Genomic DNA, 14,500 nt, shown 5'->3' with positions numbered 1-14,500 from the left:
ACTTAATATGAGGCTCTTCTCCGGAGGTTATCATCATAGATTGTTTGCCAGCTCAGCCTTAAACATGTCAGGCATCACAGAAAGGGAACTCTGTAAATGAGGAGGTTGGCTGCAGTCAGTCCCAGGGGCCCTCTGGCACTGGCGCTGGGGGGACTCATGGTGTAATGAGTTGAACCCGTGTAGAGGAAGTCGGCTCCCCTTCCCCAAGCTGCACCTGCCAGCATCACGGAGGTCTGGAGCATCAAGCCAACACCTCCTGCTGAGCAGCAAAACGTTTGTGCCACCTGCCATTCTGGGGAAAACAGTCATGCTGCTGGAGAGAGCCTAATCAATGGAAAGGAAGCTCAGTCACTTTTCCTATCTTGCCCTTCTTGCACCTGGGGATATAAGCGACGAGTATTGAGCCATCAGAGTGGAAATCTTTAGTAGCCCTGCAGTGCTCCATCTAGAATGACCTGCAACAATACAGGTTTAGAGAAGATGGCTGATTGTGTTACTTGTCTAGTTAGAAAATGTGGACCTAGTTTATCTGTTATGTTAACTCTATCTCTTACTTTTGTTTGTTCACACATATTCAACAAACATCGTCTGTGATGTTCCAGCACCGTTCTAGGTTAGCAGAAGGAATCAGAATTGAATCAGCTCCTCTCAAGGAGTCTACTCTCCAGCAAAAGGTGAGGAGAAAAGTGAGATATGGAATCATTACAAGACAAGATAGAAGTGATTGTTTGCATATTTATATATACTTATGAAAATGAATACAATCCTGAGTTACTTTTATTTAAGAACATCTCAGGCTACTAGGAGAGGTGAAAAGAGGGCCAATGAATCAAGATTCACTACTGGCTTAAGACAAGGCAATTGTAATTTCCAGTTATTAAAAAGTACTTTTTTTCAAGTTATAATCTACAGGCACTGTTGCAGGATGGAGGAATACCATGGTGAGCAAGATTCACAACAGTCCATGTCTTCATGAAGCTTGTATGTGAGAGAGGAGAAGAGTGGTGAACGGATCTGGGGGAGCCAGCCAAGAACATCCAACACAGCCTGGCAATCCTTGTAAGAAGTTTGGCTTTGTCCTCGAGTGACATAGAAATCATTGGTGTTTCCTGTCTTTTTATGATAAAGAGGGAAATGCAGAGACCAGAATGATAGGGACTGGAATTCAAAAATGATGTGATCCTGTAAAGTTATTTTGAAGAATCCCAGATTTTCAAGCTTCTGTAAATTTTGGCAGAGGTCATGGAGAGGGAGCCCAAAATACAACTTCCAATGGGTTTGATCATCCCATTGATTACTTAGAATTACAATCATGTAGCGTTGTTGCTTGGAAATTGTTAGAATAAAAACAAATCCCCTTTCTATTGATTTATGCAAACTATATGTATGTATGTGTATGTACATATATATGTGTGTGTGTATGTATATATATATATATATATATATATATATATATATATATATCTCACCAAAAAAATATATGTATTCATATAGCTTTTAAGCAGGTGGCATTTATAGTTTTTTCTCCCTATAATCTCCAAGAATAATCAGATATACACACTAGTCCATATGGAAATCTTCATAGATTAAAGATGATGTGTTCAGAGAGATACCATGGCACCACTCTCTGGATGAGGATGGGCTATTAATATCTCACTGAAGTGCTCTTTGAGGGCTTATAATAAGCTTTGAAGTGACTTGTGACATCTGGTCACCTGAAAGCTCATGTGTGAGGGATACAAGAAGGAAGGCTGTCCTCCTCATAGAGAAGCAAGGAATTAGAACATGCTGGGCTTTCTGTTGCTGATCCCTGTACCTGGAACTCTCCTTCCTCCATCTCTATGTCTGAGATATTTTGCCCTATCCTTCAGTTTTTGGTTGATATATTCCTCCCTCTGGAAGCTCCTCCTGACAAGGGCTCTCCCTTTAGACAACGTTTGGTCTTCTGTCACAACTCCTGCAGGCCCTGTGGTCATTGAGTCAAAGGCTGGTTTTCCCACCAGACTGTAAGTGGGAGAGCACCTGGCTTCTTGAGCATTCCTTCTGCCTGGTCACAGTGGTGATACTTGTACATTTTGTAACTGGCCAGCAAACTTCCTGCTACAGGACTTCACTGCTTCCTAAGAAAGGCAGGTCCTGGTACTCAAAGGGCCTGAGGTGGGTATAAACATGTCAATTTGAGAAAGGAAGAATGCTATATGACTTTGCTTAAGGAAAGTGGGAGAACTGGAAGGGCCATTAGAAGGAGGAGGAGAACCACCAAATGTGAGTGCTAAATGAAGAAATGGGGGACCCAGGACCCCTGTTTGCAGCATGGGAATAAAGAAAATTTGTGGAAAGATAATTTCAAGCAGTTTGCTGATGTAAATCTTCTCTTCCATCTCTCTTGTGAAATCATTAGTAAGTTCTAAATTGCCTGCTAATCCTTTTGAGAGGCTCTATTATTTATGGTGACCCAGAGAGGGAGAAAATTCTGTAACCAGAGTGGCTCAGGCAAGAATGAAGGTTAATATGGGGATGTAAGGACATGATGGTGATATTCCTTGAGAAGAAGATGGAGAATGGAGAGGTTTGAGAGAGAGACCAGGAGAACCCTTGAGGTCCTTGGGGAGGAGGATGATACCAAACCTTTCCATTCATTTTCCCTCTCCTCTAGGCAGAAAAAAATGATTCAACCAGTCAGAGGGAAATGACTTGTTTTGGTGTGTAAGAGAACTGCCATCCCATTTCCCCACACATTTTAAAATGTTGGCTGACCACTCATCAATGTCTGATCTCTTGGGGAATTAAGAGGGTGATCCTGTAAGGTGCTGGTGGCCTAACCTCGCTCAGCTTAGCCTAGACGTCTGCTTCCCCACACCAGAGGGCTTGCACTCAGTGGCCTCATGCAGGTTTTAGAATTGACCAAGCAGAGGCTGAAACTTGGACCTGCCATGTTTGTAGCCATGAGGCCACTCACCAGCCCCTGAAAGTATGTGCCTTGGTTTCTTCACCTGTAACATGGGGGTGACAATGCAATCCCACAGGGATGTTAAGAAAACTAAAGGTGATAATTTGTGGCATCTGAGGCACAATCAGTGTTCCACACATGCAATTTTCCATTCCACTCTGAAACAAGTTGATAAAATGCCTTTTGAACTTTTCTCTCCCCTAGTGTCTCAAGCATCAATAAATCGTGCTAATTCTGATTCTGCTCTGCTCTTCTTCTAAGGCTCAGATTCCATACATATAAAATCAGACTCCATTCTTCTTTGACAATAAATCTAACATTTTTTGAGTGCTAGCTTATGCCAGACTCTTTTATGTCCTTATGGTAAAACAAACAAACTTCTACATGGTAGATAATATTATCATCATTATTTTACAGTTGAAGAAATTGAGACACTTGCTCAAGATCACATAAGTAGTAAGTGGCAAAAATGGAATTGAACCCAGAAAGCTGGTCACAGAATCCAGCTTTTTATCACCAAAAAAATATGTCTTTTTACTTCTCCATGAGGAGAGTGAAGGGTACTTCTGATTAATAATAAGAAAAATCAAACTGCTACCTGATTCTATTTGACAAGATAATTAATTATTCTCTTTAATATAAAACAGGACACCTGGGGAAAGCCAGGTCCCCTTACTTGCATCACCTAAGCTGGTAAAATCACTACTTCACTACTCGATGGTCCACAGGGCAACATAGTACCTAGATGCTTGTTAGAAATGCAAAATCCTGGTCCCTCTCTAGACCTACTGGATCAGAATGATCATTTTAACAAGATGATTTCTATGATCATCAAAGTCTGGGAAGCATCGCTTTTGCTTCTTTTTTTTTAAAGATTTATTTATTTTGGAGAGAGAGTGCTAGTGGGGGGAGGAGCAGAAGGAGAGAGAGAGAATCCCAAAAAGATTCCTGCTGAGCATGGAGCCCGCGTGGGGCTTGGCACAAGGCTTGACTTGGGGCTCGATCTCATGACCCCAAGATCATGACCCGAGCCAAAATCAAGAGTCCAATGCCCAACTTGACTGACCCACCCAGGTGCCCCTGCTTTTGCTTCTTGAACATCAGTGTCCTCATCTGTAGAATGAGGAGCTTGCTCTTGGGTTTCCTCAATCCATTCCAGGGCTTGTGTGTGGTTCTCACTCCTGATGCGACTCATGGTCTCTGTGCCCATACCTGAGAGATGAATTCGTTCCTTCTCCTCCATCTGCATCAATCCCCAAATACCTCTTTTGAAGACTAAAAAAAAAAAAAAATGAAGCTATTCTTTATGGAAAAATAGAAGACAATTGCAAAATCTTCATATTTTACTAAATTGAGTGGTTCAGGTAACCTCTTTAACTGGTTTTCCATTTGCATGAATTTTTTTTTTTTTAGTAGGTTGATCGATTCTTTTTTCATACTTTTTACTGGGAGTATTATTTTAGCTAAACACGTACCTGTCAAGGCTTATATGGCATTATTTAAGATAATTTGGCAGGTACCCTCTTCCTTCAACAGAAAATACAAATGGCTTTTTACCTTTACATTTCTCACAATACCCAAAGAAGGATCCCTTTGTTTTCTACTTTTTAAATGTTATTTTGTTACTTTTCCTTGATCAGTACACTGGCTTCTACATGGACAATTTAAAAAAAAAGGAGAGAAGAAAATCATGATAACTTAGGGTGTGTTTTTTATTTAAACAAAATGCAGTGAGCTTAGTCATTTTCTTTGTTTTCTTAGCTTCCCATAGGAAACTGGAGGGGCTTTGACTGGCAACTGCACAGAATGTATTTCTACCAAAATGTTGGACAGAAACTGGTTGACTGGTAAGTAACCTATGCTGAAGACTGGGTCCATATATTGTGATAAATAGATATAGACCATCTATATCTATATCTATAGATCCATCCATCTATAGATGATAGCTAGCTGGCTAGCTGGAGATGGATGGTTGGATGGATGGATGGATGGATGGTTATGTTTTCTGCCGATATCTTCAGGAGCTATACAAGCAAACCATCAGCTTTGTAGACCGTGAGACATAGGACATGAGTCTGCTTATAGTCATTGCACTTTGATGACAATAAACCTGGATCACTGACAGTAGAGGCTACAGTTCCTCTGACCTCATTTTGTTTTCTTTTTAGAGAAGAAATGTATTTCTACAATTGGGCACTTTTATTCTTTGTATGTTTCAGTGTATCATTTAAAAGAAATCATTCCCCCTCCTGAATAGACTTCTCAAAGAAGTTATATGAAAGACCAGCAGGTACATGAAAAGATGTTCAACATCAATAGTTATTTGGGAAATGCATATTAAAACCACAATGAGCTATCACCTTATGCCTATTAGAATGGCCATTGCCAAAAAGATAAGAGATGACAAATGGTGGCATGGATGTGGAGAAAAGGGAGCTCTTGTGCACTATTGGTGGGATTGTAAACTGGTACAGCTACCATGGAAAACAGTATGGAGGATTCTCAAAAAATTAAAAGTAGAACTACCATATGATCCAGCAATTCTACTTCTGGCCATATATCTGAAGGAAATGAAAACAATAATTCAAAAAGCTATATGCACCCCCATGTTCAGAGTAGCATTATTTGTGATAGCCAAGACATGGAAACAACCTGAGTTTCCATCAATAGATGAATAGATAAAGAAGTTGTGATATACATACATACATACATACATACATACATACATATACATATATATATATATATAAAATTCCACCATTAAAAATGAGGAAATTCTCATTTGCAATGATATGGAAAGACCTTGAAGACATTATGGTAATGTCTTACATGTTGAATCTAAAAAAAGAAAGAAAGAAAGAAAGAAGAAGAAAGAAAGAAGAAAGAAAGAAAGAAAAGAAAGAAAGAAAGAAAGAAAGAAAGAAAGAAAGAAAGAAAGAAAGAAAGAAAGAAAAAGAAAGAAAGAAGAAAGAAAGAAAAGCCAAATTGATAGAAAAAGAGATCAGACTTGTAGATTATAGATACCAGAGGTGGAGGGTGGTGGAGAACAGTAGAAATTGGAGGAAGGGGGTCAAAAGGTACAAATTGCCAGATATAAGATAAATATGTACTACAGATACAATGTACAACATGATGACTAGAGCTAATACTACTCTATGATATACAGGGAAGTTGATAAGAGAGCAAATCCTGAGTCAAGGAGAATTTATTTTCCTTTTTTCTTTTCTTTTTAATGTATCTATCGGAGAAAATGGATGTTAGCTGAACCTATTGTGGTAATCATTTCTCAATGCTGAAGACCTTAAACTTACAAAGGGATGCATGTCAGTTATTTCTCAATAAAACCAGAAAAAAAAAGAAGGAAATCATCGTCGCCATCTAATTTAATATATCCTGTAATTATCATAAATAAATTCATAAAGAGAAGAACCAAAATTCTTGCACCAAATATTCAAGAACCAGTGGTTATGACATTCTTATAAAACCATTCAGTATTTTCTGAGAGTTTTACAACTCTTTCACAGCTCTGAGTCACCAGTAAATAGGGAGCATGTTAATAATTGATGTCTTAAAATTCATGCTCCTCATTCCTAGTGCCCCATCTCAAACAAGGGCTCCACAGACTCCATGTGTCTTTTCCCTCTGATTTCCAGCAAGTGAGAGGATGACGTTTCTGTAAAATTGCCTGCAAATCAGCTGTAGGCAGTTGTGCAGTTGGGAAAATGGCCAGTTTCACTCTGAAAACTCCAAATTCCTATTCTAATGCAGGCTGGCTTATTCCTAGGTCTTTTTCTCCTATCCTCACTCAGAAAATACTGGGAATGATCACTTATGATTTTAATTTTTTTGATGTATGTCACAAAATTCATGCTTTTGATTTTCTAATGGCCCAAACTTTTCGAAATGTCTTATTACATAGTGAAAGCATCACAGGAATAAAGTGGACCTCAAAACCACCCAGTACAAGAACTTCACGGAGATACTGAACCTACCATACAAACTAACAAAAAATAGGCAGACAATTTAGGCCTTAATACCTCCAGGATGACAAATTCAATTAACTTCCTCCCAAGGCAGAGAAACTGGCATTTTGTTTGCTTGTTTTTCTCCCACGGTCAAACAGCCAATGTTAATATAGATGGTCTTCAGATCCCACCTAAACACTTTGCAGACTGCAAATGTCTTCTCACTATTACTTCAGAAAAATAGAATCATGCTGTGTATTGTATTCATTAAAAAATATGTATAGTTTTTACATACATATATATTTTATACATATATATGTATATCACATATACATACATAGCTGTGTGTATGTGTATATATATATATAGTATGTGTGTGTGTGTGTGTGTGTATGCATTAGTCCATAGTCAAAATATATATATATATATTTCCAGACAAATTGGAAAGGTTGGTTATTTTGCAAATAACATGTAGATATTCAAAGGTAAATTCAAGGTCACTCAGAGCCTTTGGCCCAGAACCCACAGCTCTGGCCCTGGGAATTGTTCTAGCCACCAGATTGTTCTGTCTTTCTGGGACTGCCTTTTATACTTATTGCGAATATTAAAAACTCCTTCCCTAAGTCATTCTTCTCCCACTGTGCAGTCAAGCATGTTGCTTGTTCCTGGCAGAATGAGCACAACATGAGCAGAGCTTTGGGAGGTGGAGTCTCTGCGCTTCCTCCTCAGCAACACTTGATTTGGAATCTGGAGACTTCCTTCCTGGTGGGGTAACAACAACCTTTCCCCCATAATTAATTTCTGTAAGCTGCAGTTCATTAGCGAAAAGAATGACAGCCTCAGGACACTGATGCTGGGTTCTGTGTGACTCCAAATCCTATTACCTTATTTAAAGGTGGAGTCACCATTAATGGTAATAATAATTCAAACATCTTTTAATACGAACAGCAACTCAACCACCTTAAAATAATTCTGGTTGTGAGCAAACTAAGCAATTTAAAGGCAGCTCATGTTCTCTCTAAGTTTTTCATGGCTGCTACTGGGAATACTTGATAATTTATGAAGGCTTATACCATCAAATTAATTACATTTTCTGGATGTCACATGTCTTTTTTTTTTTTTTAAATACTGCTAGCTCTGAATTATAAGTAACAACACTGTAGCTATTCATTCCTCCAGTTTATGGAAAATAATATTTGAACCATCTTAGAAATGCCATTATTCCAAGCACTGTCAATTAAAGATGTGTCAGCAAGTTTTTATTCTTCATCCTATGTATTTTTGGTTAAAAATTAGAAGACAGTATCCCAGCTGGGAAGCAATTTTTTCAACAAAGTGTGAAAAAAACATTGTTAGTCTTTTGTAACTAATTTGAGACAAAAAGAGCTAGTTGCTGGGGTATCTGAATTTCTTTTAGCATATGGGAATGTGAATAGGTTTCGGATCGAATAGCCCTGGAAAGTCAAATGCATTAGTCCACAGTTAAAGCTAGAAGGAAATGAAACTGATTTAATGTGAGGCCACTGCAGTTGAGAATCCACATAATGGAAAATAGAGCCCATAGTACAGTGTCTCTTTCTCTTCTGTTAGTAACTGGTCTTTCTTATTGGATATAGACTTGAGATACCGCTGAACCAATAGATAGAGGGCTCCTGATTCTAGACTGATTAATTTTCCATTGTATTTTAAATTCAGTTTAGAATAGGAGCCAGAAGCCCTGACTATGTGCTAACTTAATGTAACTGAACTCATTTTTTTCTCTTGTATAATGAATATAATAAAAGAAGTTCTCATTTATTCAACACATACATAGAAAGCCCCATTGATTAGTGCAGTAGTTAGATGCAGTACAAAAGAGTGGTTAGGAAAAGAAGTTTTGGAATTAGACAAATCTGGGTTTAAAATCCTGCTCTGCTCTTGTGATCTGTGTGACCTTGAGCAAATTAATCACACCACCTACTAGTGCATCATCTAAAACAAGGAGGGGCAAACTATGGCCTGCAGACCATATTTAGCCCACTGAGTGTTCTTGTAAATTAAGTTCTATTGGAATGTGGCCACGCTCACTCATTTACATTTTGTCTCTGGCTGCTTTTATGCCATAGTAGCAGTATCTCAATAGACATCCTGTGGCCCACAAAGCCTAAAATATTTATTGTCAGGCCCTTCACAGGAAAAGTTTGCCAACCTGTGATCTAGTAAACTGAAATGATAGTATCAACCTGATAAGGTGATTGTGACAATTAAATAAGATAATGTGTACATATTGCTTAGGACATTGCCTGGCATGTAGTGAATTCTCATCAACTGTTAGGTGTCATTTCCTATATTTCGCCAGACATTTGGCTCAGTGCTGGAGGGTGGAGTGAGGAAGTATGGGAACGAATGGAATCTTCCCTTTTTTGGTAATCTTAGGAACCGTGCCTGGTTGTAATTGGTTAGTGTTTTTCTTCCTAAGCATATAAAACATGTTATAGATTACTTCTTGGTAATCAATTTTATAATGTTTCTTCTCTCCAACTATGGTTAAGTTTGGCAATTGACAGACACTGTGATTGTAAATGGTGCAGGGGGGAGACTAAATAGAGAATTTGAACAGGACTGTTGATTCACTTTTGGGGGTACAAAATCAAATACAGCAAGCAAGGTGTTTTATGTATTAAACTTGGTATGGTGTGAGACCTAACATTAAGACTCAATATTATATACTTCCTAGACATTTGGTAAAATCAGGAGGGCCCCTAGTGGCCTCCCTGCAAGTTACTTCCCCACTCTGTTCCTGAGAATAAGGTCCCCCAGCCAAATAACCCTCCCTATCAAATGGGCCAGGTATACTTCCTGCTTATCCCTGAGTGGCAGATTTCAGTTCTTTGCTGGCCCACAGAATTATTCAAACAAGGCAATCACATCCTCCCGTGGAGCCAGAGGACACCCTGCAGTCTCAACAGCACGAGCTCCTGGTTGCTCACTCTGGTCCCATTTGAAAGTCCTTAGCTTGCCAATTTCTATGTTTAACATAGAAACACAGGGGTCTTCTGTGGCATGGTTGTCTTCCTTGCCCAGGCTGGGATTATATGTGACTAATAAACTGTTGCTCTCATCTGTCCAGTGCTGGGTGTTGCGTGTTTGGCTATCCCCATAGCCCTAGAGTGGGAATCTCTCCCTTACCAACAAGATGAGGAGCAAGTGATTAAAACACTTGGCTCAATGTGCACCATGACACATTGAAACTCCTGGAGCCCTAGTATAACTCATTACTCATAAGATGCCTTGGCGCTTCAATATTTTATGTTTTGTTTTGTTTTGTTTTTTAAAGAAAGGACAGAGCCAGAAATCACTTAACCACGATAAAGATGCAGGACAAGAAGCACCGCTGCTTCAGACATTGTCCAAAACAGCACAAAAAATATTATGTGAAATGAGTCCACTTGGAACAGGTGCTCAGCTGGTCCCCTTGGAACAAGCACAGCATTCAAACTGTTTCCCTGTTGCAACAACACATTTTTATGAAGAAGATATGTTATGACTAATATCTTGAACTGATTAGACAGCTAATGTCAGCATTAATTAGTATATTAACCAAAAGTAGGGTGAGATGCTGAAATAGTAAAAGAAAAAAAATTTATTTCTAAACTTTAGCCTCACTTTTTCCCTAAAACATTTTTTTCTCCGATTAAAGATTTTTAGTAAATGTAGTTATGTAAACATCAACATAATCCAGCTTTAGAATTTTTCATTGCACCCATTTGCAGTTTATCTACACTCTCACTCCCAGCCCTTAGGTACCCCCTGGTCTGATTTCTGTCTCTATGAATTTGCCTTTTCTAGACATTTCATATAAATGGAAGCATACAGTATGTAGGTTTTTTTGTGTCTAGTTTCTTTCACTTAAAATAACGTTTTTCTGGTAACTATAGTTAGCAATACTGTATTGTATATTCAAAAGTGGCTAAGAGACTAGATTGTAAAAGATCTTATTTCAAGAAAAAACTTTGTAACTATCTGTGGTGATGGATGTTCACTAAACTTATTGTGGTGATCGTTTTGCAACACATACGTGTATCAAGTCTTTATATTATATACCTCAAGCTAATATCATCTTATATGTCAATTATATCTCAATAAAAACAAAACAAAACAACAAAATATTTGTTGAGTGAATTAATTTAAAAACTGTTTACAAGGTTCACTGATGTAGTAGCACGTGTCAGTAGCTCATTCCTTTATGTTCCTAAATAGTATTCCATTTGTATGAATTTTGTTTATCCATTAACCAGTTGTTGGATATTTTTTACTGTTTCCAGTTTGAAGCTGCTATAAATAATGTGAACATTCATGTACCTGTCTTTGTGTGGACATACGTTTTCATCAATCTTGGGTAGACTCCAAAGAGTAGAATTTCTGGGTTGTATGGTAGGTTTATGTTTAACTTTTGAAGAAACTGCCAACTGCTTTCCACATTGGTTATACCATTTTATTTTATTTTATTTTACTTATTTTTAAAGATTTTATTTATTTACTTGACAGAGAGAGAGAGAGAGCACATGAGCAGGGGGAGTGGAAGAGGGAAAAGCAGGTCTGGGAGCCCTATGGGGGCTCCATCTCAGGACCCTGAGATCATGACCTGAGCTGAAGGCAGATGCTTAACTGACTGAGCCACCCAGGCACCACTTGGCTATACCATTTTAAAACAATTATCTCTGATACTTGCTGTTGACTTGTCTTTTTATTATAGCCATTCTAACAGATGCATAGTGAGATGTTTATTCACGTCTTTTGCCCATTTTTAAATTGAGTTGCTTTTTTCATTGAGCTGTAAGATTTCTTTAAATATTCTGTTTACAAGTCCTTCCTAAGATATTTGATTTGCAAATATTTTCTCCTAGTCTGTGGCTTGTCTTTGTATTTTCTTAATTGTGTTGTTGGAAGTACGAAAGTCTGATTTCAGTGAAGTCCAGTTTATCAATTTTTCTTTTATGGGTTATGCTTTAGATGTTCTACCTAAAATTCTTTGCCTAACCCAAAGTTAAAAAGTTGTTCTCCTATGACTCATTCCAGAAACTCTATATTTTTAGCTCTTTCATTTAGGTCTATGATCAGTTTTGAGTTAATTTTTGCTTACGTTTGACATAAAGATCTATTTGTTTGTTTCTCATGTGGCTAGCCAGTTGTCCCAACACCATTTGTTGAAAAGTCTATCATTTCTGCCTTTGAATTGCCTCAGCATCTTTGTTGACAATCAATTGACCATAAATGTAAGAGTTTATTTATGGACTCTCAATTCTGTTCCATTGATCTATGTGCCTTTCCTTGCATGAATACCACCTTGTGTTGGTTACTATGGCTTTATAGTAAATTCTGAAATTAGTAGTGTAAGTCCTCCAAAATTGCTTTGGCAATTCTAGGTCTTTTGCTTTTCTATATACATTTTAGGATTAGCTTGTCAATTTCTATTAAAAAGTCAGCTAGACTTCTGTTAGTGATTGCATTGAATTTATAGATTAATTCGGGGAGAATTACCATTTTGACAATACTGAGTTTTCCAATCCATGAATATAAGATGTCCCTTAATTTATTTATTTTTTAAACATTTCTCACAAGAATATTTGATAGTTTCAGTGTACAAGTCTTATACTTTTTGTTAACTTTCCGTAAGTATTCTTTTTTCAACCAATTATAAATGAGATTGTTTTCTTAATTTCTTTTTTTTTCTTTTTAACATAGAATGTATTATTTGTTTCAGAGGTACAGGTCTGTGATTCAACAGTCTTACACAATTCACAGCACTCACCATAGCACATACCCTCCCCAATGTCTGTCACCCAGCCACCCCATCCCTCCCACCCCCTCAACTCCAGCAACCCTCAGTTTGTTTCCTGAGATTAAGAATTCCTCATATCAGTGAGATCATATTATACATGTCTTTCTCTGATTGACTTATTTCGCTTAGCATAATACCCTCTAGTTCCATCCACATCATTGCAAATGGCAAGATTTCTTTTTTTTTTTTGATGGCTGCATAATATTCCATTGTATATATATCACATCTTCTTTATCCATTCATCTGTTGATGAACATCTTGGCTCTTTCCATAGTTTGGCTATTGTGGACATTGCCTTCAATTCTTTATTTTAAGAGTTTTCATTTTCTTGATTATACTGTATGGGTGGGACAGATGTGGATCAGAGCCTTGTTATGCAAAATATGGTCCGTGGACTAGCAGCACTGACATCTTCTGGGAGCTTGTTAGAAACATGGACTCTCAAGCCTCATTTCAGATATACCGAATTAGAATCTGAGTCTTAACAAGATCCTACGTGATTCATTTGCACTTTAAAGGTTGGGAACCACTGAACTAGATGCTCCTAAATTTACTTCCACCTTTAAAATTTATATGATTATAAAACTCTGGTATAATCAGTGAGGTTGGAAACACTACAGAAGTTGTTCTAATTAGAAACATGAAGTGTCACATGGATTGGAAGGGTCAAGAAGGAAAAAGGGATTAAACCAGATATAACTGTAAGTGTGACATTTTTCACTTGTCATCCCGGAGTTTGTGGCTACCACATCTGGTGTATTGAAGATGCAGGAATCTTGGACTGTTTTTATAAAGCAACTTTATTTTGTATTTTCATTGCCCTTTTGTCTTTAACTACGGGGGTTAGTTTTCCATGACCCTGAACAAAAATTTGGCATTTTTGTAGCTTTCTGGTCAAGGATTTTCTAGTCTTCAATTTAGAAATTAGAATGTTCAGATCCTTCATTCAAGAACACACCTTCCTTCTTATCCTCAACTAGGAGGGGTTCTTAGTGTGAGCAATCTGCCCTGGAAAAGAGAGTGTAGTCAGTTTCTTCTCTCTTTTTGGATCACCTTCTCCCCCCCACTTGATAGCTACTGATTTTGAGGGGAGAAAAGGAGGTGAAGGCAATATGGAAGCAGGATGGGTAAGGTGTGTCAGGAAGTTTTTATTTTCCTGTCCTTTCTTAGTTGGGTCTTGAGCCTTCCCAGTTTGGTCAAACTTTAGCTACCCTGTGCTGAGTCTTCTTTGGGCCTTTAGATATTCCTCTTGGCCAGAACCTCTTTGTCTCATGTGGCCTTGAAAACTTAATAAATCATAGGGATATACATCATTTATGGCCCTGCAACACTTCTCAACCTCAGAGTGGCCAGCCAGGCTGTTTACCTTTATATTTAACAGTCAAAATCTGACATGAGTCCACTGTAAATGTTCCAGATACAGTAGACACAAATCAAGCTCTTTGAGAGGCCCCAGGAAGTCCTTCTCACTGGGCTTTGGAATAGTGGAACTCCTAGAACAACCAAAATTCATTCCAAAGAGTTTATTTCTAGAATTCTTTCCTGATCTCCATGTAGTCCAACCCAAACTGCAAGCAAGGTAAAGAAATAACAGTCAGGAAACTAATTTTCAGATATTTTCCTTTGTAAATATATATCTTGGTCTAGTAGTTATTTTAGGAATGTCAAATCTATTGAATCTTGGTGCCCCATTGAAATATCTAATATAAAAATTGAGGTGAAACTGTCCAAAGTTTTAAGAGAATCATAGCATATATATATATA

At 37.8% G+C, this 14,500-nt stretch overlaps 1 long non-coding RNA gene across 1 annotated transcript; it reads left to right on the top strand.

Moving 5' to 3' along the window:
• The first annotated feature begins 913 nt into the window (after positions 1-913).
• Positions 914-10,309, top strand: LOC118545183 (uncharacterized). The gene is made up of 3 exons (XR_004921981.2): positions 914-1,059; positions 4,712-4,797; positions 10,232-10,309. It is a non-coding gene; the product is annotated as an uncharacterized LOC118545183 (long non-coding RNA).
• The last annotated feature ends 4,191 nt before the right edge of the window (positions 10,310-14,500 follow it).

Source organism: Halichoerus grypus, chromosome 5 (assembly GCF_964656455.1).
Source record: "Halichoerus grypus chromosome 5, mHalGry1.hap1.1, whole genome shotgun sequence".
Taxonomy (NCBI): Eukaryota; Metazoa; Chordata; class Mammalia; order Carnivora; family Phocidae; genus Halichoerus; species Halichoerus grypus.
Note: the sequence above shows the minus strand (reverse complement) of the source record. Positions and strands in the feature narration are given on the sequence as shown.